This window comes from Eulemur rufifrons, chromosome 6 (assembly GCF_041146395.1).
Source record: "Eulemur rufifrons isolate Redbay chromosome 6, OSU_ERuf_1, whole genome shotgun sequence".
Lineage (NCBI taxonomy): Eukaryota > Metazoa > Chordata > Mammalia > Primates > Lemuridae > Eulemur > Eulemur rufifrons.
The window spans coordinates 82,961,680-82,985,213 of record NC_090988.1 but is presented as its reverse complement, the minus strand read 5'-3'; positions in this window follow the sequence as shown (position 1 = coordinate 82,985,213).

Here is a 23,534-nt window from a genome sequence, read left to right as displayed (position 1 = left end):
CTCTGAACTTTCTCTACTTGAAAGATCTTAGTTTTCCGCTTCTTGCCACAATATTTTGGGCCATACTCTAGGGGTGAAAACATCAAGTTGAGGATAGAAGGATCCTGTTATACCCAAAGACTCTGATGATATCAGATATTACACTTCTTTTTCCAGGAAAAGGCTTAGGCTTTAGGATTTTGGGGTCTAAGCCTGAGCCGAGCACCTCAAAGTGTATATTTTTAGGCAGTTCTCTTTTCAGTTAACTTCCTGAAAGTTAAAAAAAAATCATATTTGCAGCAAGTCTTATTAGAACTCCCAGAGACTTGGCAGTCTCATCCCAAAATTTTAGCTCATTGAGTCCTCTTTGGTGATACTGAATTCTAGTTTCACATTTACAAAATTATAGGTTGGTGTTAGAAATAAATTAAGGAATCTTCTGTTGTAGGTTTAATGAGATGCTCAATTTGTATACTACATTATGACAGCAATGTCAGAATTTGTTGGATAAAACCTGACGGAGTTAAAATCCACGTGTTGATGATCAGGACTTTAACATCTCTGTTACCTGATTTTGCTTCTCTTCTCTAGGGCCAGAGATGAGACCAGTATTTTTTTTTTTTTTTCATTGACTATAGTTAATAACATAATAATAATTTCTTCATTCATTTATTTTATCAATAAAGGAAAGATCCAAAGTAGTTTCTTCATTTATCTATTTTATCAATAAAGGAAATATCAAAACATTGAGGTACGTATGGTTTTAGGATTTGTTGTACAAAAGCATTTCTTTGCAGAGGAATGAATGAGTGTCTACATATACTTGCTAATATTATTGGTCCTCTACTGTGTACAGAGCTAAGCCCTTTAGATGCATTAATTAAATTAAACCTCACAATAAACCTAAAAGCTACTATTATTTTTTCCATATTATAGTTGTATCTGTAGGTCCTTTTGAGATTTTAAAAAATATCTTTACACTACAGATCAAAGAATAAGCAAAAAAAGAATAAAGAAAACACAAAACAGTGAAAATGTATGTAGGTCTTGGCCCTACGTGGGGCATCATGGGAAACCCACTACTGGCACATCCAGCCTGCACATATACCATTTTATTACCTTTTGTGGATGTGCTTGAATGGCGAAATCTGGCCACGCATGGAAAAAAAAAAGATATATGGCAGCTGAAGGGTGAGGGTGGGGGTGAAAGGATCTCTTTTTCTCTTGAGGATCCTGAATAAACTGTGGGCTGTGCACATACCTTTAACTGCAACCTGTCATAAGAAGTCAGGAATTGAATTTTGCACTTGTGGAGTCATGCTGACCCTCAAAAAGTTTTGGATTTTGAAGCATTTCAGATTTCAGATTTTTAGATTAGAGATTTCCAATCTGTATCTCATATTGCCCTTATTCTCTGCTCAAGGCTTACTTACCTGAGGTTTCTCTCTCCTGATCTTGAGCTTCTTTTCCCACACTACTTCCTTTGGCCTTTACCATATGTTTTGTAAAAGTTAGTGTTGAAAAGAATGTTTGTTGAGACTAATTTGATCATAGCATTTTCCATGCAGTAAAGTGAGCGAAAAGCAAAGTTTCAGGATTCCTACATTTTTCAGTCATTTAGGGCCCTGGGAGATACCTGAGCAACATTTTCATAGAAACATAGATTTTTATAAAATTTGAAAAACTAAATTTTTTTAAGCAAAATCTGATAAGAGCATTGTGTTGTTCCAATGTCCTCTTTATCACATTCCTTTTTAAATGGTGTTGAAGTGGCTTAATGGGAAGTTGAGATGCTGACAGGTACTTAGTTTAAGTTTAGAGGAGTTTAGGTTTCTATGTCCAGTTAGTATAGGTTTATTACTCTATATTAATATAATGTGCGTGTTTGTGTGTGTGTGATTTTCATGTACCTTTGTGTGTAGCTAAGTTAGTGCTAATCATGCTGACATAGGAGTGAATAGCTTTAATTCTGTTGACTCACGTGAATGACAACACATTCAGAGTCCAGAGTTCCTTCCTCGATATGAATTTGTCCCACAGTTTTGAAAATCAGAAATACATAAGCAGGGGATAAGGAACATAGTTTAATTGCACAAAGCCAAATTTAGAAAATTCTATAAAATTTTAGAGCTTATATATGAAAGACAATTGATAGAGATATTTCTGTATTTTTCAACAATCCCAAACATTCATGATATTACCAATACAAAATTGTGAACCTTAAATAAAAAGAAATATGTTAAAACAAGCTATGATAGGAAATGAATGGGTTATCTGTTTATTATTTGTTGAAATAATATCATAAAAATATTAAACTTTGAAGATGTAATCAAAACTATGTGGCAATAAAGAAAATAATATTAATAAAAATACTTCAGGTATTTAATGGAAGTATAATAATTTTGCATATTTTTTATTGTTAGTTTTAAATGTTTAATGTGATTTCTTTTATCAAAACAACTAAATATTTTTTCTCTTTGACTCAAATACTTATCATTTATTTGTAGTGAGAATATTTAAAAACTCTCAGTAATTTTTTCAATATAAAATACATTATTATTTATAGTCATCATGATGTACAATAGCTCTCTTGAACTTATTCCTCATGTCTAACTAAAATTTTGTTTACTTTGGCCAACATCTACCTAATTTCTCCCCACCTCAATCCCCTGTTTTCTGCTTTTAGAGTTTGACTCTTTTAGTTTCCTCACGTAAGTGAGATCATTAGGTATTTGCCTTTTTGTGCCTGGCTTATTTCACTTAACATAATGTCTTCCAAGTTCATCCTTGTTTTTGCAAATGACAGAATTTCCTTTTTTTAAAGGCAGAATAATATTCCATTGTGTCTGTGTGTGTATGTGTGTGTGTGCACACATGTCAAGATATAATACCTCATAAGTTGAGGAGCATCTGTATAGCATGTTTTCTTTATCCATTCATGCTTTGATGTACACGAAGGTTGATTTTATATCTTGTCTATTGAGAATAATGCCACAATGAACGTAGAGGTGTAGATATCTCTTCAACATTCTGATTTCAGTATTTGGGGTCACAGAAGCTATTCTGAAACATGGATCCACAGGAGCTGACCTACAAGTTGGCTTGTGTCTGGAGCCTGCAGCTGTAGGGGCTGCCCTGGCATTGAGGCAGAACTGAAGGCTCAGTCCTAGGGTGGTGGCCTGGAGTTAAAAGTCATAGGGGCCACCCTAGCCCTGCAGTGGGCCTGAATCCTTGGGCCACTAGAGCTGTCTGGTGCTGAGATGGGTCTGGAGCTTTGTACTTCTGGATCTGGCTTCTCTATGGGGGGAGACCTGGAGCTAGAAGCTGTGGGACATGATGCTCAGGTGAGCATGGAAACTGAGTTTATGGCACTGGCCTAGAGCCTTGGGTCATGGGGGCCTTCCTGGTACTGAGTTTCCTTGGGCTGGTCCCAGTGTTGGGATCATCCAAAGGGGAATCTGGTGCTCATTTTACTCTTCTTTCTCTATATGAAGGTATCTTTCTGAGCACTTTAATGACTGGGGCTGGGGAAAGTGTGGAATGAACAACATGACAGTATTCTTCATATCCTTCCTACCCTCTTTAGTGCATCTTTTCTTATTTCTGTGCTACACTCAGGTGCTGTAATTTCTCACCTGATAATCTTAGCTTTTGTGAAGGTATTTTCCTGCATGTATAGTTGTTCAAACTGAGAGTTTCTGTGTGGGGACAAGTGCTGGAAGGTCCTATTCCACCATCTTGCTGACATCATTTTTAAATACTTACTATTTTAAGACTTCATTTTGCATTTGTAATGTTGAATTCTTTCCCCAGTCTCCCAGTTGTATAAGTTTCAGCTTCCCTAAAACTTGTACCCTCCACTTATAGTGGGGTGAGATAAAGATGGTTCTTGATTTCTTGTTTCAAGAGAACCACCAGCATTGCTATATTAAAAAAAAAAAAAAAGTCATTTAGAAATTATTGAGAAGGACTCCAAGAACAACTCTAATAAAAAATTTTATTGTATTTTGGGTTACTGGAGAAATTATGTAATATGAAAAAGAACAAAATGACTCAACCCAGCTAGTTTGAAAAGAATGTGTGTAATAGAGTTTTATTTTATTATATTTTTGCCCAGTTTCTAAAACCTAGAATCCACAAAAGTGATAGATATTGTTTCTGTTTTTGTTTTTTGTGATTTTCATACTTGGAAAATTTTATTTTATACTCTCAAAGCACTTCTTTGATATTTTCATAATTATGGATTTTTTCTTATCTACTGAAGAAATTATCTGGCAAGAAAGAATGTCAGAGTTTTAAGAAGTCTTGAAAGTTATTTATTCCAAACACTGATCTAATAGCTAAACATCTACGTAATTTTATCTAATAATTGTTCTGAGTAAATTTGAATACTAATATTGGTTTTAAGATGATTACTTCTCTATGTATCCCATTTAATTTTGAACTATATATATTAGAAAAGTATTCTATGATGTAGATGGAAATTTCCCTTTAGTATTTTTTAGGTGCATATTTTTGTCTTCTTTTTAAAGCTCCATAGGAACCTTTCACTCCTTTTCCATATGACAAGCTATCAGAGAATTGAGAATATTTATCATGTTACCTCTGAGTCTTCTATTCTTAATGAACCCTGCCAAAGAATTTCCACTGTTCCCAATAAGATATCAATAAATGTGATTCACCATATAAACAGATATAAAAACAAAAAAAATGATCATTTCAATAGATGCAGAAAAAGCATTTGATAAAATTCAGCGCCCTTCATGTTTTTTCAACAAACTAGGCCTAGAAGGAACATACCCCAAAATTATAAAAGCCATATATGATGAGCACACATCCAAACATCATATTGAATAGGGAAAACTTGAAAGCATTCCTCCTAAGAACTGGAGCAAAACAAATGTACCCATTGTCACCACTTATATTTAACATAGTACTGGAAGTCCCAGACAGAGAAATCAGGCAAGAGAAAGAAATAAAGGGTATCTAAATCAGGAAACAGGAGGTCAAACTATCCCTGTTTTCTGACAATATGATCTTGCATCTAGAAAACCCAAAGACTCCACCAAAAGATTCCTAGAATTGATAAATTCAGCAATGTCTCAGGTTACAAAATCAATGTACACAAATCAGTAGCATTTCTATATATAAATAACACTCAAGCTGAGATCTTGGTGACATTTACAATATCTACAAATACAATCAAATATCTAGGAACATACTTAATGAAGGAAGTGAAAGATCTACAGGGAAATATATACACACACACCATGGAGTACTACTCAGCCATTAAAAGGAATGAAAATAATGTCTTTTGCAGTAACTTGGATGGAACTAGAGAATATTACCCTAAGTGAAAGATCTCAGAAATGGAAAAACAAACACAACATGTTCTCACTAATAAGTGGAGCTAAACAATGAGTACAGATAGACACAAAAAGATGTAAAGAACATTGGAATTTAAGAAGGGAGAGGTTAGGAGGAGGAGAGGGATAAAAACTTATCAATCAGGTACAATGTACACTACACTAATGACAAGAACACTAGATAACCTTACTTCAACATTATAAAATTCATCTATGTAGCAAGAACACTTGTATCCCCTTAATATTTTGAAATAAAAATAAATCTGATATTTTATGTCTTCTTTACCAATCTGGCTATTTCCAGTTTATTGATACTACTTATAATGCATGGTGCTCAGAGAAGAACATATATCATGGTTATGGTCTATTTAGACAAAGTAGAGAAAGAATATCACTTCCCTTATGGATGTTTTGTGTCTAGTTTTGTGGCTAAATAATATTAATACTATCAAATCATCTTACAGTAACTGCTGATAAAAAATCTAAATATTTTCCATGATCTTCCAAGATCCTTTGTGAAGTTATGTAATTGGTTAGAGGGCTCCTAAAAGAGAACCTATCAGGTATTCCTATTAACTGCCATCTGTTGGAGAGGCCTACTTGGCAGAGAACTCAGAGTGACATATGGCCAATAGGTTCTTAGTCCAATAATCTACAATGAACTGAATTCTGCCAACAACCACAGGCACTTGGAAATATACCTTGAAAGTGGAGCTTTTGGATGAAACCTTATCACTAACTGAAACCTTGAGTGTTAGACCATGAAGTAGGATTGACAGATTTAGAAAACAATAAACAAACAAAAAAACAGATGTCTAGCTAAATTTGAATTTCAAATTAACAAGGAATAAGTTTCTCTTATAAGTACATCTCATAAGATATTTGGAACAAAAACACTGAAATAAAACTTGTTTATTTGAAGTTCAAATTTAGCTGATGGTTTACATTTTATCTGACAGCCCCATACTGAAACAAAGGATATAGCTAATCCCTGATTAAACTCTTTAACCAAATTATGTGTGAGATAATAAATATGTGTTGTTTTGAGCCACTATCTTGTGGGGTAAATTGTTTTATAGTAATAAAGTAATAGTTAATGTATCATCATGTTAAATTTAGCCCATTTTTATAATTTATTTTTATCTTGAATATACTGTACAATATATTCTTCCAAATTTCTTATTCAAAAAATCCATTGTATGTGTTCATCTAAGCCAGTTAAAAATAATTTAATAGGAAATAGTTGACAGTATACCCTTATAACATATCAATGGAGAACTCTATGTCTGTTGGCACAAATTAATTATGTGAGCACAGTTGTGCCACTGAGGTTTAGCCAGTTAAACATGTATCTAATTTGTTTTGTGTCTTCTCCACATTTCTACAATTTTCCCATAGTAAATCAAAAGAGCCCTTGCATAAATGTTGCTGGTATCATTATATTTTGTCTATTTATTTGTCTAGTTGACCTCCTTGCTATCTGCATCAAGGGTGATTTGTTCAACTTCTTTTTAATAGGCTGTGGCCTCTAGATCACTATTTCCTCCTTGAAACACTCACAAGCCTCAGCATCATACAAAATCAAGTTAGAATTTTGCCTCTTTTGAATATTAACACCCTCAATCTGTAAAGTATAGATTCAAGACAAGATCAGCTGCCATATATTTTAACATATCAGATATTTTCATTGCTACACGAACATTATTAATGATAGTTTAGTAATATTGTTTGCCTTTTTTCCCCTAATCTAGCATGGAATTTCATTCCTATTAGAAAATGCCTAATATGGGGGGAGCTAGCCCAAAAGAAAATATTTCATTTTCATTGGCTTATGAATTTCTCAGGAATTTGGTAATATTTACCCAAATAAATCTAGTGTTTATCTTTATTGGATCTTAATTCATCACTGTTCTTTTTAATTCTCCTCTTTTTTTTTTATTTTCGTAGTGAGAGAGAAAACTTTCTCCTAATTATTTCTCCATCAGATACTTTCTGACAAAATATGTTTCACCTTTTTTTGAAGGGTTAAAAGAACAGAGAATAGTTTCAACCATAAAGCCAACTACAACAGAATTACGATTCATATTCTATAAATCATTTAATTCATGAATCATTAACTTACTAACTGAACTGCAACATGAAATACATTTTTATGCAATAAAGGTGGAAAATTTTACTTATGCATTAATCAGATGTTAAATTAAATGTAAAAGAAAACTAATCTCTGATAGCATTTGAGGGATGTACCAAGTGATGTCAAAATGAACAAATTACTTCAGCATATATTTCTATGAATATTTATAAGAGTAGTTTGTGATTTTCAAGTATTGGGGTGCATGCCAGATTCAAAGGCAAGTGTTAAGATCCAGATTCCCAGTCCCTAAACATAGAGATTTTTGTTCAGTTTGTCTGAAGAATGACCAAGATATATAAATTGTTAATCAAAAATAAAATGATTCAAGTGCACTTGGTTTTAAGACCACACTTTAAGGACACATATTTTATATTCTTCATATTTTTCATAACTTTTCAGAAAAAAACGTACTTTTTATGAGTCATGCTCTTTTCACTTTTTCATTGTGTATCCCATGAAAAGGAAGCCGGAGATACACCAGGGTTTTCATAGCTTAGCGAATAATTCATTTGAATAAACCCCACCACAAGGCTTGGCCTTGAGAATCCTGACACTTACTTGTATATGCTTTCTGGAGTGAAGTAGAATATAAAAAAGAAAATAATGTTCTTTATTATAATGGCATTTACATATTCCTTACCACTCTGGATTTGGTGAAACACATTTTTCTTTTTTTTTGGTAATGTGTACATACTCTAACAAATTGCCAAGAAAATACTAATGATGAGGACATTAAGTATTTTTCCTATCTTGAAAATGGAAAGGCATGTTACTGCAAGTGAAGGTCAGTAGGTAGAGTCAAAGACTGTCTTATGTCATTCATATAACTCTATTTTTCAGCCCTTTAGTGTCTTCCTATGGGCTGAGGAAGGCCATAATTTTTTTGTACCAACTCTATCATTTTCCAATACTATTTTCAAAACATTCTTGTTCCAGCCTTTTCTAAATGCTATATTCCTCTGAAGTTCATGCCCTCACCCCTTCTCCACAGCGCACATAAATTGAGAACATAAACTTTCATTCACTAGAAGTGTTGCTACCGTGCTCTCTCTATAGTACCCAATTCTGCTTTCTTGTTGGGTGGATTCAGTGGCTACATGGCTAGCAGATCTAGAACCACATCTTCTTACAGCTTGATATTTACTATGCTCCATTTCGTACACACATTTGTAGTGGGAGATTCTGGGATCTGTCATCATTTGCGTTGCTGGTCCTGTGAAATATTAAATTTAGATGTCTCTCTGTCTAGAGAGAAATACTTCTCATGACAATCTTCATAATGTTACTTGTTCTAAAGAGCAATTGCAATTAAATAATTATAAAATTTGAGATATATCATCAAGAAAACAAAATAGAGATAAATTAGACAGAGAGAGGGTGAAGATATAATGTTTCTGGAAACTAGAATTTTCATTGAGCCCAAGAATAAATACTTACTATTCAATACTTTTGTCATCAAAGAGTATTCTCTATATGATGTTATTCCTGTGAAAATTACTAAATGTTTAGTTTATGGTAAAGTTTGGGGAATATACTACATAGATTGAAACTAATGTGTATTTTGTAGTTGCATATTATAGATGTCTAATAATTCCAAACAAAATGTAACATATATTCTCAAGGGTAAAATTCATAATTTTTTTGAATTCTAAGTAAAAGTTCTTCTCCTTTGAGTGTTTTCTTTTTTCTTAATTTAATTTTAGTTTTTACATTGGCAGATAACATTGTATGTATTTGCTGTGTACAACATGATGTTTTGAAGTGTATATAAATTGTAGAATCATGAAATCTAGCTAGTAAATGTATGCATTGTCTCACACAGTTACCACTTTTATGGTGAGAACACTTTATATCCACTCTTAGCGTTTATCAAGAAGACAAAGACCACATGATCTCACTCATGTAAAATGTAAAAATGTTGATCTCATAGTAGTAGAGAGTAGAATGGTGGTTACCAGGGGCTGGATTGGGGGTGTTGAGGGTGGGAGAGATGTCAGTCAAAGGATACAAAATTTCAGTTAGTTCCAAGAATAAGTTCAAGAAATCTACTGTACAGCATGGTGACTATAGTTAGTAATATAATGAGCATTTTCGTTTCAAGTTCACTTCAAATCCTATATGCCTACAGTATATTGAAAGTCAAGAGCTTTTGCTTCCCCCAAGATAGCAGTGAAAAATGTAGTAGATCCTCATTCTTTACAACCAAGGACAGAAATAAAATGAACAATCTTCAAAGATTATAGTTATTATAGCACTTTATAATTATTAAGCAATTACTATTCTCTGAGAGCTGTACTAATTCTTTTATAAGCATTAACTTATTTTCCCAAACCTCCAGCTACCTATTCAATATTTTCACATGACTTATATCTCAATATCTCAAACTTTATGCACTTAAACTAAAAGGTTTTAATTCAATCAACAAACTTTTCTCCCTTAACTCAAATTTGCATATTCTTGAATGACATTGTAATTGACCATTTTTTTATGACAAGAATGACTCTAAAAGGTCAACAGCCCTCTCCCAGTAATTATGAGAATAAGTATAGGAAAAAAAATCAGTAAAGATATAAAAGATTTGAACTTCATTTTTTATCTAATTCATCCAATGAACACACAATTGTTATAAGAAATAAAAAGCATGTATCTCACAGACATTTTGTGAAGCAAATGATGGATGATTTCTATTTTCTGAAATTATGAAATAAGCAAAACAAATCTGTGGTGATTAAAGTCAGAACTGTGGTCATTTTTCCAAATTGAACAAATTGGCTGAAGAGGGTAACATCGGAACATTTGAGATTAAAGGGCAGGTTGTTTGGTGCAATTCACAGGTATTTATTATTTTTTAAAACTTGACTAATTGTCATTTAGAAAATAGAACTATGTAAGATAAAAACACCTTTTGAAACAGAATTTTTGAACTCTACTTCTACCGTACTACTTCCTATGAACTTTTCTTACTGTAGAATACCTTTTCTTTTTATTTGAATAATTTAACCATTTCAGCTTATAATTTAAAATGGTATTATTTATAAAAATTAAAATGCATAACATTATACTTTAATCAGATTAAAACATAATAGTACACTTTAATCTACTTCCCCGAGTGGTTTTTTAAAATTTTGCTGTATATTTTACTCCTACAGATGTTTACTTTTACAGATGACTGCTTCAAACAGTTATCTTTTAAATAAATTAGTAATTTTAGCTTTTACTTGTATTTTTACCATTTTCAGCACTCTTCATTTCTTCCTATAAATCTAAATTTTATCATTTTTCTATTTATGAAAAACTTCTTTTAAGAATTCACATAGTTAGAACTTAAAGGTGGGGAATGAGTTTAGATTTCATTTAAATAATGTGTTTTATTTTTCCTTCATAATTTTAAAGGTTTCTCTCTCCCTGTCTATTTTTTTTCTCAAATTTACTATATTATGCCTCAGTGTGGTTTATTTTATATTTATCCTGGAGGGATTTTCATCACATTCAAAAGTCTTTGGTTATTATATTTTCAAGTTTTTTGGTTATTATATCTTTGGTTATTTTGGGATGTTGATTATATATAATTTAGTCTCTTCAGTTTAATTCTACATATTGCAACTGCTTTGTTTAATATTTTTCATTGATTTTTTTCTTTGTGCTTCATACTTGTTAATTTCTCTTGGTCAATTTTTAATTCCATTCATCTTTGTTTTAATTTTGCAAGATCTATCTGATAGATCTGAAAAAAATATATATACATATATATTTAAGATGTATTTTTCAGGACTAGACTTTTGTTTATTTCTGTCATGAAATATGCCATTTCTTCACCAATATATTAATATTTTTCTGTAGTTATTTAACATATTTGTATTTGTTTTAATGTCATGATCAGTGAATTCTGATGACTAGATAGCTGTGAGTCTGCTTCTATTGACTTTGTTTTATTTTAATTTGAATTATTCTGGATATTGTGCATAAAATATGTGAAGAAGATTACTTCTGGTTTGGTTTATGTTGCTTGTTTTCTAGAGAATTCAAGCTGTTTCCTCTGTCCAACACTTGAAAGGGAGCTTATTATTCCACTTCCTCCCATCCTCATAGAGATGAGTCTAGTTTCCAGATGAAGTTCATTTGTCAGCCTCCATGCTTTAGTTAGCTATTGCTACATAACAAATTGCCCCAAAAGTCAGTGGCTTAAAACAACAATATATAGGTTTATTCAATCTCAGAGTCTTGTGGGTCAGTAGTCTAGGTGCAGTTTAGCCCCTCTGACTCTGAGTTTCAAACAAGTCTGTAGCTACCTCAAGGCTCGATTAGGAGGGATCTGCTTTGTAACTCACTCACATGGCTGTTAGTGGGATTTAGCTCCTTATGGATTGTTGGGCTAAGGACTTAGTTCCCCAACAGCTGTAAATCAGAGTCCTCCCTAATTCCCTTACAGCACATGCCTCTCCAATAAAGCATCTCACAACATGACTGTTAGCTTCACCAGCACAAGCAAGGGAGAGGAAAAGTGAGTCCCAGCAAATGAGGTAATGCTAGCAAGAGGGAAGTCATAGTCTTTGTAACCTGATCATGGAAATGATATCTGATCACTTTGGCATATTCTAGTCATTGAAAGCAAATCAATAGATCCAGCCCACAATCAAGGGGAGGGAATTACACAAAACCATGAATTCCAGGAGGGGAGAAAATGGTAACCATTTTCTCCTCCTCTTCCTCCTTCTTCTCCTTTGTCATCATCTCTCCTCCTCCTCCTCCTCCTCCTCCTCCTCCTCCTCCTCCTCCTCCTCCTCCTCCTCCTTTTTCTTCCTCTTCCTATTCTTTCTGTTCTCTTCCTCTCCTCCTTCCTCCTAATTCTCCTCCTCCTTCTTTTCTAAATGATAGTATTTGAGCTCAGAGGTGTATGGACTAAATTGTGTTGCATGCAACTTTTCGTTTGTCTGTTCCTTCTTTACTGTCACTTTTCCAGCAAAATTAAGAGTGGGAGTGGGGAGAGAGGAGTATTTGCCAGCTAGGTTTGCTAAAGCTGCTATACTGACTAGGTGGCTTAAACAACTAACATTTATTTCTGGCAGCCCTGGAGGCTAGAAGTCCAAGATCAAGGTGTTGGCAAGATTGGTTTCTCATGAAGCCTCTCTCTGTGGGTGACAGATGGCTGACTTCTTGCTTTGTCTTCACATGGCCTTTTCTTTGTGCCTGTACTTCCCTGGTGTCTCCTTCTCTTCCTTTAAGGACACAAGTCCTAGAGGGCTAAAATTTAACCTGAATGACCTCTTTAAAGGCTGTGATAAAGACTCCACATACAGTCACATTGGGGATTAGGGCTTCAATATAAGAATTGCAGTGGCAAGAGTGCACAATTTAGTTCACAACAGTAGACATGAGAGAAAATTGTCTAGATGAAAATATTTATATTATGTCTGGTGCCCTAAAGATCCCATTTCATGCATAGTCAGCACATACATTTCCTCTAAGACTCATTTGATTTTTCCCCGTATCTAGGAAGTATCTCTATTGCAGACTGTACTTTTCTCTACTTACATCTAGACCAGGGGCCTGCCTCACATATGAAACCTTCCAAGGATTTCTGCCAACCTGTGAAATATTCTTCTGGAATTTCATTCTTTAAAATTTTGTTGTATTCATCACATATCACTAATATTTTTAAAAAATAATTTTTGTTTCATGCATTTTTTTCTTGTTTCTAATCTTGTGGCCAAGATGTTCCATGCCCTTTAATCCTACAAAAACCATAATCTGATAAGTATGGTAAATATATAAATAACCACAATGGGTCCTATAACATTCTCTCTTTAGTGTGTCACCAAAATGCAGAATAAGAACAGAATCAATATAAGAATTTCTTTACTTATGACATCATTGGCAAAAGGTTTCTCCTCCTCTGTTAAAACCCAGTACTTCCTTTTAATAATAAATTGAGGTTTTTCCTTCTTAAGATACATGGACCTTTTAAGAGAAAAATTTCTTTTTTTAATTCATATTGAACCACTTTTCTTAAAATGTATTATATTCTACTCACTGTTAAGTACCAATAATGCAGGTATGAATTAGACAATGTCATTGTACACAAGGAGTTGATAGTCCAGAAGAAAACACATATTCTACTAGTAAATGCACATAAAAATCATCTATACATCAAATGACCATTAACTTTAAATTTTGTTAAAATTCTCATAATACTCAAAGTGATCTACAGATTTAATGCACTTATCAAACTCCTGATGTCATTTTTCACAGAAATAGAAAAAAAAAGATGCTAAAATTCATATAAAACCCCAAAAGATTTGAAATAGTGAAAGTAATTTTGATAAAGAAGAACAAAACTAGAAACATCATACTCCCTGATTTTAAATTATAGTATAAAGATATAGAGATCCAAATTTTAGACTCAAATTTCAGGACTTGTGAAAGTTAAACTAATCATATTTTATGATGAATTTCTTAGCTTATTCCTTACTATCCATTAACACATCTAAACCCTATTACACCATAGGATTCAGGCAACTGGCACAATGCACTGTTATTTTAAGAATCTTGATAGAAAGCATGTTATTGAGAGGAGAGGGGCTGTTGTGAGCTGCATGCAATTTTAGTTTATTTTTTCATGGTAGAAAATAAAATTGAAAGTGGCACTTACCCAGAAATTTAAATTTTGTCTAAATGTCTGCCACTAAATATGAATAACAAGGGAGGTATGCCAGTCAGACATGGTAACTATAACATCATTGCCTAAAATGTTGGGCAAGATCATATTTCTAAAAGCAAATCCAGAGTTTCTTTCTTCTCATTTCTTCATAAGTAGTGGAAAGATATTCAGCTGTCTGTACTTTTGCACTCCTCCAGACGAGTGACAGAATTGGTCTTGATTCTCTCCATAGTTGCAATATACCCTATGACTATAGATATTCAAGAGGAGAGGATAGACGTTCTGGAAACAATCGATCTGTTTGAAAGATTATCTCCTGAATTCTCTGGATAGGTGAATCTAAACTGTATGACAAGTATAATTGCAATTCAGGCAGTAGTTATTCTCTGGTTGCTACCTGGACAAGCAAAATCTAGTGATGGAGTCAGAGATTCCAAACACTTGGATATTAGCAAGTGTTTTTTTTTTTTTTTTTTTTTAGCCGCGAGGCCAGGGTTTTAAGTAAGGCTTCGGTCCTGTGGTAGAACTATTAATAGAATTCTAGTCAGAAGAGCTCATTGGAGTAGGCCTGGTAGTATAGGAAGAACACAGATTTGGCATCCAGAATCTGTAGGTTTTAGCCTTACCTGTCAAAAATAGCTGTCACGTTCCTTGTACTTTCTGTTCTTCAGGTTCCTCTTGTAAAATGGACGTCTTTTGAGACAGACAGAATGGTTTTCAGGAAATTAATATGTGAAAGAATGCCAGACCATCACAGGCTCTATTTGTGTTCACTATAGTAGTAAGGTTATCATTAATTATATCAAATTACATAATTATTAATAATTCATTATAACTTATTGGTATTATGTTCTATTCTGATAACTACCTAGAACATTGCTTTTTGAACCTTACTTTGCTAATTTATTAAATGAATTTAATAACATTCACCTTCCAGGGTAGTAGTTAGAACTGGAAGTTTTATGAAGCACTTAGCATAGATTTTGAGCTCAATGAATTAATGATTATTGTTAAAAGTAGGTATTAAGGCAGAGGATAAGAATATGGGCAATTTAGTAGTTGTCACTGTATAATTACATGAGTGCTCAGTGTCTCAATGGCCCATCCAGTTCCAGGTCTTGGGAAAAAAATTTATTTCATTTTAAATTAAACCAATTGAAATTAGAGAGAATCTAAAATATTGGAATTGCCTTTGATTCAGTAAATAGTGGTTCAGGAATTTTGGATAGATGCCATCACCATAACTATCTTGGAAAAAAAAAAAAAAAAAAACATAAAGCCCAGGCGGGCAAACATTTTGAATTCAGAATTTCACTGCTAATCTCAGATGGACAAACATCCTGCTTTGCTAGTGGTAGGTGTGAAGACACCCTTTACTAGGTAGTTCTTGGAAAATTAGAGAATAACTTAAATTATTTTTAAGACAATTATGAATATACTTTAATATGCCTTTGACATGTTAAAATATTACCAAAATGTGATAAGGTCCATGAACTGTGATGCACTTAATACATATTTTTGACATTTAATACATTGTAGTGAAAGCATACATTAAAAAAAGAATTGGATGCAAAGGCCTTTGCAGCTGCTGGGTGTTATTTATGTGCTTGTTGAATTGTTAGAAATATGACTCATTGGCAAGATTTGAATACATACAAGTCCATAGCATTGAGTTTATAGAGGGTATCTATTGACAGTGATAACTAGAACAAGATTTAGAATGGCTTCTAAGCTTACCGTTCCTTCCACAACATAAATTATTTGTCAAATTGGTGAATTTTTCCATATAGAGAATAAGATAATTAAAACTAAAACAGTTTTCTGAATTTTTTTTTTATTTTGCATTAAGCATCAGAGCTAATCTGGTCAAAATAAAGAGAAAAATTAATTTATTTTTTCTTTTTTGATTAATCTTATTTTTTCCAATTTCTCCCCAAAGGGTTTGCTACCATTATAGATTTCTGAATAAAAACCTAAAAATTGGACTTGTGGCCTTCTATTTCTTTTAGCCTTTAATAGATGGACAAAGTGGTAAGAATTAGACTTAAAATTGGGATGCTTAGTTAAAATTTTCAGAATGTTCCATATTACCCTTAATGAACTATTAAATAAAAAGGCTATATGCAATTGAGCATTCATCTCTGTTGAGTTAAAATAAAACACCAACAATAAGATTCAATCATTAATCTATTTATTTATTAAAACAAATCTTTATTCATACCATATGACAGAACCTATTCCAGAAAATTATGAACAAGACAGAATTTCAACAAAGTAATATATAGTATAAAATATTATGTATTTTTTTATATTTAGAATTTGTAGAGTATAAGTCGTGTGAGAAATAAGTAGATAAATCTGTATTTTCATATAAGACTCAAGAAACATGGTTTATTAGAGGTAGCATGAGATTTGGGACTAGAAAATGAGTATCATGACTGTGTGGTTTTGCGCACAGATGCATTCACTGAGGTGCCGGGAGAAATCACTTCAAATGGAAGATTTTTAAAGTAGAAGCTAAGAGAGGAAAAGGCCACAGTCACATGATCTGCACTTTAAGATTGACCACCTGTAACTAGAGTAGCTCTGTGGATGTTTATCTTTTAAGTTGATAGCAGAGTTAGAAATAAAAATATATAAAAATACATTATCATTTCTGCCCTTCCCTTGCTCTTTCCTCACCCCCCAGCAGAAAGTGTTGGCCTCATTTTGATGGATTTCCAGTGTAATCTCTGTTGAAGTTGATAATTTGATGTGTCAATCTCACCTGTTTTAACAAGCCTTCACAGCTGTGGTACCATGGCACCTAGTTATTTTTGCTTGATAAAAGACAATTGTCAAGCTTTAGCTATAACCAATTTAGGAACTTCTCAGTGCTTGCTATTTCTGAATACACAGGTGTTGGGTGCTTATTTATTTATTTTCTATTAGTGGAACTTCTTTCTTGCCTTCTGGGAATTCATTCAACACTCAAAAAAATGTTTGTAGCTCTGCCTGAAAATAGCTGCATGCAAAATTTTAAACTTCCAAACTCTTATCCAAACTTTGCTATCATCAAATGTTTGTGGCATTACTTATGGTGAGCTGAATTCATATGATCCCCAATTCCCATGCATTTGGTAGATAACCCTAGAGATAGGATTGATAGAAGGTCATGCGGATTTAATTAAATTATTTTATCCAAATGCTAATAATAATTCAAATATTTATGTGTTCTTATTTTCTTAGACACCATTTTGAGTATAGATTTGCAGAAAAAAATTAATTTTATTTATTAGAATGATTCACATATTCTTATGCTGAGGTGACCCAATAATATTGTTTTTATTTATTCATTCACTCAACACATAATTATAGTTTTATTACCATCTCCCAGGCATTAGAGAAGAAAAGATAAAATTCACAGTCACTGACTTCAGTGAATTTTCAGTTTATTTTGAAGACAAATTACAGAAACTAGAAATTAAAATTAAACACAATGAGTCCTTTGCTGGAAGTAATAAAATGCTAAAGGAGGTTGAAGGAGACTGACCTAGGTCATCATTCTGGTAGATATTATTACTGATATGACATATTTTGGATACTAGTAATTAGATACACAAATAATATGGAGAGATGGAAAGCCTGGTTGAGCAAACATCAAGTGTAAAAACAAGTAGGTATATAATAAACATGGCACTTGTACATAAATTCAAATTGTTTGTTATTACTGGAAAGTAAGGTTTACATTAAAAAAAAAAAAAAGATAAGAGTCTACAGAAAGAGATCTCATCATGTATACCAGGAGTTTGTAGTTTAATTTGCCTTTAACTTGATAATAATAGGAACTCTGGAGGGTGTTATGCAAAGAGTAACCTTACAATATTTGGGTTAGACTGAACAACTCTGAGGATGGATTGGAAGGCTGGGGTGAAGGAAAGATAGGAGATTGAAGGCTGAAGGCTTGTTGGTGTAATCCAAATTAGAAATGATGAGGGAGAATGAAAAATGGTGTATTCACTTTGGAAAACAGTAGCAGTTCTTTGAATGATTAAATATGAAGTTACCACATGACCTAACAATTCTACTCCTACTTATATACCCAAGACAAATGAAAACACATGTCCACTCAAAAACTTTAACTAAAATCTTTATATCAGCATTACTTATGATAGCCAAATGATGACAAAAACCCAAATGCCCATCAAACAATGAATGGACATATAAAATATGGAGTATCCATACAATTAAATATTATCTGACCATTAAAATGGAATAAAGTACTGTTATGTGCTAGAACTTGGATGAACCTTACAAAATTATGCTAAGTGAAAGGAGCTTGTCACAAAAGTTTACATATTCGATGATTCCATTCATATGAAAATCCAGAATAGAGAAATCTATGTAAACAATAAGTAGATTTTTGGTTGCTTAGGGCTGGGAGAGATGAAGTAACAGTGCAGTAATAGATGAAGGATGGAGTGTTTCTTTTTGAGGCAGTAAGAATATTCTATATTTTACCATGGTGATGGTTGCACACATCTATGAATATATTAAAAACGTTGAATTATATATATTAAGTGGGTGGATTGTATGATATATGAATTATGTCTCCAAAAAGCTGTTTAAAAACAAAGAAAAAGAAGTTATAAGATTTTGAATAAATGCAAAAGCATTAAGAATGAAGATAAGAGGGCTGAGAAAGTTGACAGATGGAATATAAAGGGCTTTGTGGCCAAGTGGATTACTCCAGTGTGCAAAGGTGGTGATAAGGAAGAGGGAAAAGACTAGGAAGACATCCTGGTTTATTGTTTTTACAAGTATCTTAGTGATGGTGATTTCAATTATTAAAAAAGGACCTATTAGACTACTGTTCATGTTTGAAGGTAATATGATAATTTATAATTAGTTCTGTGATGTACATGTCAAGTTTAAGTTGTTTATGTGGTATGTATGAGGACCACCAGTAGGTTTTATAATATAACTATTATATACCTTAGGAGAGCCATTTAGGTTATATATGTAGATTTGAGGTTCATCATTGACCAGGTGGACAATGAAACCATAAGGTAAGTAAGTAGGCTTTCCTAGAAAGACTATTTTGATAGAGACATGTAAAGAGAATGAAACTCTGGAAACTACCATGGCAGGCAGAGGAGCTTTGAAAACATTATTTTGGAGTTAATGTACCCATATTGAATAGGATTTAGAGTTAAATAGCATATTACAGATTGTCTAGTACAGTAGTTTCAAATATGGGAGTAGGTGGCACCAATCACCTGATTCTCTTGAAATCATAACAGAAGCCAAGCATATAAAACAAGTAAAATAATAGCTACTTTGTTGAAGGCAGAGCATGCATGTATGCCCTTTCGGCTATGTTTACCTGCCTCATCTTGCGAGCCACTGAGTTTCTCATTGCAATCTTCTTGGACCTCAGAGATCATAGAGTGAAAATATCTGCTTTAATTGACACCTTTACTTTACTTAGGAGAGAAATTATCCCACACATAGAGATAAATCAAAGAAGCAGAACCACAATTAGTATTATGCAATGAGGGAGTTATAGGAATTAGACCTACCCAATTGCGGTAAAAGGTGGAGCAGGAAGAGTTCCAAAGGGAAAGTTGGAAAATCAGAGAAAGTCAACAAACAGCCAGCTCTCTTGAAGCAATGATGCAGATGAAAAAGACAGAGTTTACAAGGAAATATGGTAAACTGAATACATCTAGCTTCCAGAATGAGACAACGAAGGAGAATTGGTGAAGTCTATAGAAGATGCTACCTGCATCTGATGATGGACCTGACAGTCACGAAGAAGAGCTGAACACAGAGTGAGGGACAGAGAGGATATGTTGGAATTCACAGGCATGTTTGTTTGTCTTTCATAACATGTAATCAGGGCAAGTTTTAGAGAGTAAGCAGCTATTTCATTTCCACCTTCTAAAAGCTTGCAAATTTTTCTTTTAAACAACTTCCATTCAGGAAAGTGTTTTCTAGGAAAATATAGCTCAAGTTTCAGTAAGTTGACACAAGACAAAAAACACCACAGTGACACAGACAAAACTTGAAGACAGTCTGTCCTTGAACAACTAACCCAAATACTGGTTATTTCAAACAGAATTTATTTTTCTATAAAATTCATAACTTTTGCCCTTTGCATTTTTTTTTTTTTTTTTTTTTGAGACAAGATCTCACTCTGCTGCCCAGGGTAGAGTACAGTGGCATCATCAGAGCTCACTGCAACCTCAAACTCCTGGGCTCAAGTGATCCTTCTGCTTCAGCTTCCAGAGTAGCTGGGAATACAGGCACATTCCATCATGCCCAGATAATTTTTCTATTTTTTTATACAGATGGGGTCTTGCTCTTGCTCAGGCTGGTCTCAAACTCCTGACCTCAAGTGATCCTCCCACCTCACCTTCTCAAAGGATTACAGGCGTGAACCACCATGCCCGGCCTCTTTGCAGTTTTTTTTCTTAAAGCAGAAATACTATCCTTGGATCTGAGGATAGTAATTAGAATTTTATTAAAGAATATCTTTGTTTACCTGAGTTAACTCTTTGTCCATTGCCCTGTTTTTATTTTATCTACTTTTTTATATTTTGTTTTTCATTCTATATTAACTCATTTTGTTTAGGCTTTTATTTTCCTTCAAATTTAATATGATCTTTTATGGGGTGTTCCTACTTATAAAACACAAGCTCTATTGTCAGAATAAGGAGTGGAGATACCTTTCTCTTGCAATGTATGAGACTGTTCTCCAACAGAGTCTACCATTGAATGGATATACTAGTTATTACTTCCAGTAAGTGGGAAGAGTTCCTATGGGAGTTTCTAAGGGAATATCCACAATTGGCAAAATAAGAAGTGTCTTTATCTTAGAATCAGGAGATAATAGCACTTTAGGCTTTATTCTGATTTTGTTTCCTGTCCCAGCACCTTCTCTAGGATCCATAGCTTAACATATCCTCCTACTTTATAGAAACCATTCCTTAGTCTTTGGCTTGAAAGCAAAATCCCTTCCTGTCACCTATTTTATTTTCCCTAAGAAAGAAACAATATTGTTCATCTCCTTTTATAATTACCAGTTATAAAATAAATTATTTTGGTAATTGTTCCCTGATTTTGCCAAGTCCTTTGTAGGTCACAGTTGTCCTAGGGTTTCCCTAGGAAAGCCTGTTTATAATATCCATGTTCTCTACTGAGTTTGCTTGTTGGCTTCCTCGCACCTATTTTCAAGATTTCCAGACCATTGATGGCACCCATTATATTTTTCCAACCCTTTTTGCTTCCTTTAGAAACATTATTTATTTATTTTTAAAATACTTACTGTCAGGCACCTGAAGTTAATAGATATAGAGGTATGTGCTGCCATATTTAAACTGAAGAGCACTGTTGGATTTGTAGTATACCACATCCTAGGAAGGCATTCTGCTGAGCAAATAATTTCCATTGTATTGTCCGTTTCTTTTGTGGGGCCACTCAGAGTCTAGAGTGATTCTCCATGCTGATTTTAAGGTAACTCTTACACACACTGGACACAAGACAAGTTCAGGATTCTGAGATGTCAGTGGCACATCACAGATCTCCCCATCTATGAGCTTATACCTGAATTTTCAGCCATCTACCCCAGGGAGTGGCAACAGACATCTTTTCCCCCTCAAGATCCACTTCATGTCAGACGATCATAGAGGTATTACCTCTGTTTTGCCCTCAAAGGGTATGAAGGCTTTTACTCTATAGTGCAATGGGCCATGCCAATTAATGTCCTCTCTTGCCTCTGATACATGTGGTGACATTTTGCTCTTCTGGGTGGATCTTAAGCCATGCAAAGGAGGAATGGATATTGTTTGGCAAACAAAATCACTTTTTTTTTTCTTTTTTGAGAGACAGAGTCTCATTCTGTTACCTGGGCTAGAGTGTCATGGCATCAGCCTAGCTCACAGCAACCTCAAACTCCGGGGCTTAAGTGATCCTACTGCCTCAGCCTCCCAAGTAGCTGGGAGGCTACTTTCTATATATATTTTTAGTTGGCCAGATAATTTCTTTCTATTTTTAGTGGAGACAGGGTCTCGCTCTTGCTCAGACTGGTCTCAAACTCCTGACCTCGAGCAATCCTCCCACCTCGGCCTCCCAGACTGCTAGGATTACAGGCGTGAGCCACCTTGCCCAGCCACAAAATCACTTTTATCACTCCATCCATATACTTTGTGACTGTCCTCCCCATGGTAAGTGATGTTTGGATGGCAAGGGTGCAGTTGACAATGAAAGAGATCTAGTAATGCATTGATAATGGCCTAAAGACTTCAAGAAGATATGTGGTTGGAATATACATTGTTCTACATTTATACTATAAAATTCTAAATAGCAATTTAACCTTACTAAAAAATGAATTATTATTGCTTACATTTTCTTGCATACTCAGGCCAAAACTTTCATTCATGGTCATTCTAAATGAAGTATACTAATAACCTTTATGAGGGTCATTGAAAGCCAATATTTACCAACACCATGAGGGATGATATAGTATAATGAGGAATGAGGTAAAAAGTATTAAAGCATTAAATAAATGATATTGTGATACTGCAAAATCTGAATACCTTTGTCATTTGAATAAACATCATTTATGAAAAGCCATGGTATTTGAGGTAACAACAATTGGCTACCTTCTTCCCACATATATTAGTTTGCTAGGGCTGCCATAACAAAGTTCTACAAACTGAGTGGCTTAAATAAGAGAAATGTGTTGTCTCACAGTTCTGGAAGCCAGAAGTCTGAGATTAAGGTGTTAGCAGGGACAATCTCCCTCTAAAAGTATTAGGGAAGGTTCTATTCCAGTTCTCTCTCCTACTTTCTGATAGTTCCTTGGCTTGTGAGAGCATAACTCTACCGTTTACATAGTGATTTCTGTGGGTGTGTTGTGTGTTTGTGTCTAAATTTCCCTTTTATATAAGAATACAAGTTACATTGCACTGGAAGCCCACCATCTTAACAAGTTACATGTACAATAAACCTATTTCCAATTTGGTCACATCTTGATGTATTGAGAATTAAGACTTCAACATATGAATTGGGAGGGGGCACAATTCAACCCATAATATCAAGTGTTGAGAGATATGAAATTATGCAGCAACAGCTCATTTAAAAATAAAGGACATCAAGAAATGGTTCCTGGACATGAACAGTAAGAAATGGTACTTGAACACTATGAAGGATTTTTATGTGATTAGAAAATAAACACATGCCAGTACTTCTTTTCTATCAATTATTACAATGTTTATTGAAAAATCAATATACCTCATGTGGGTCAATGAATTTTATAATGTGTTGTATAATCAAATTGGTTATATAGCCAAAGACCTTACCAAAAAATATTGGCCTGTTAACCCACAAACCTCAAAGGTAGCCCTAATAGACA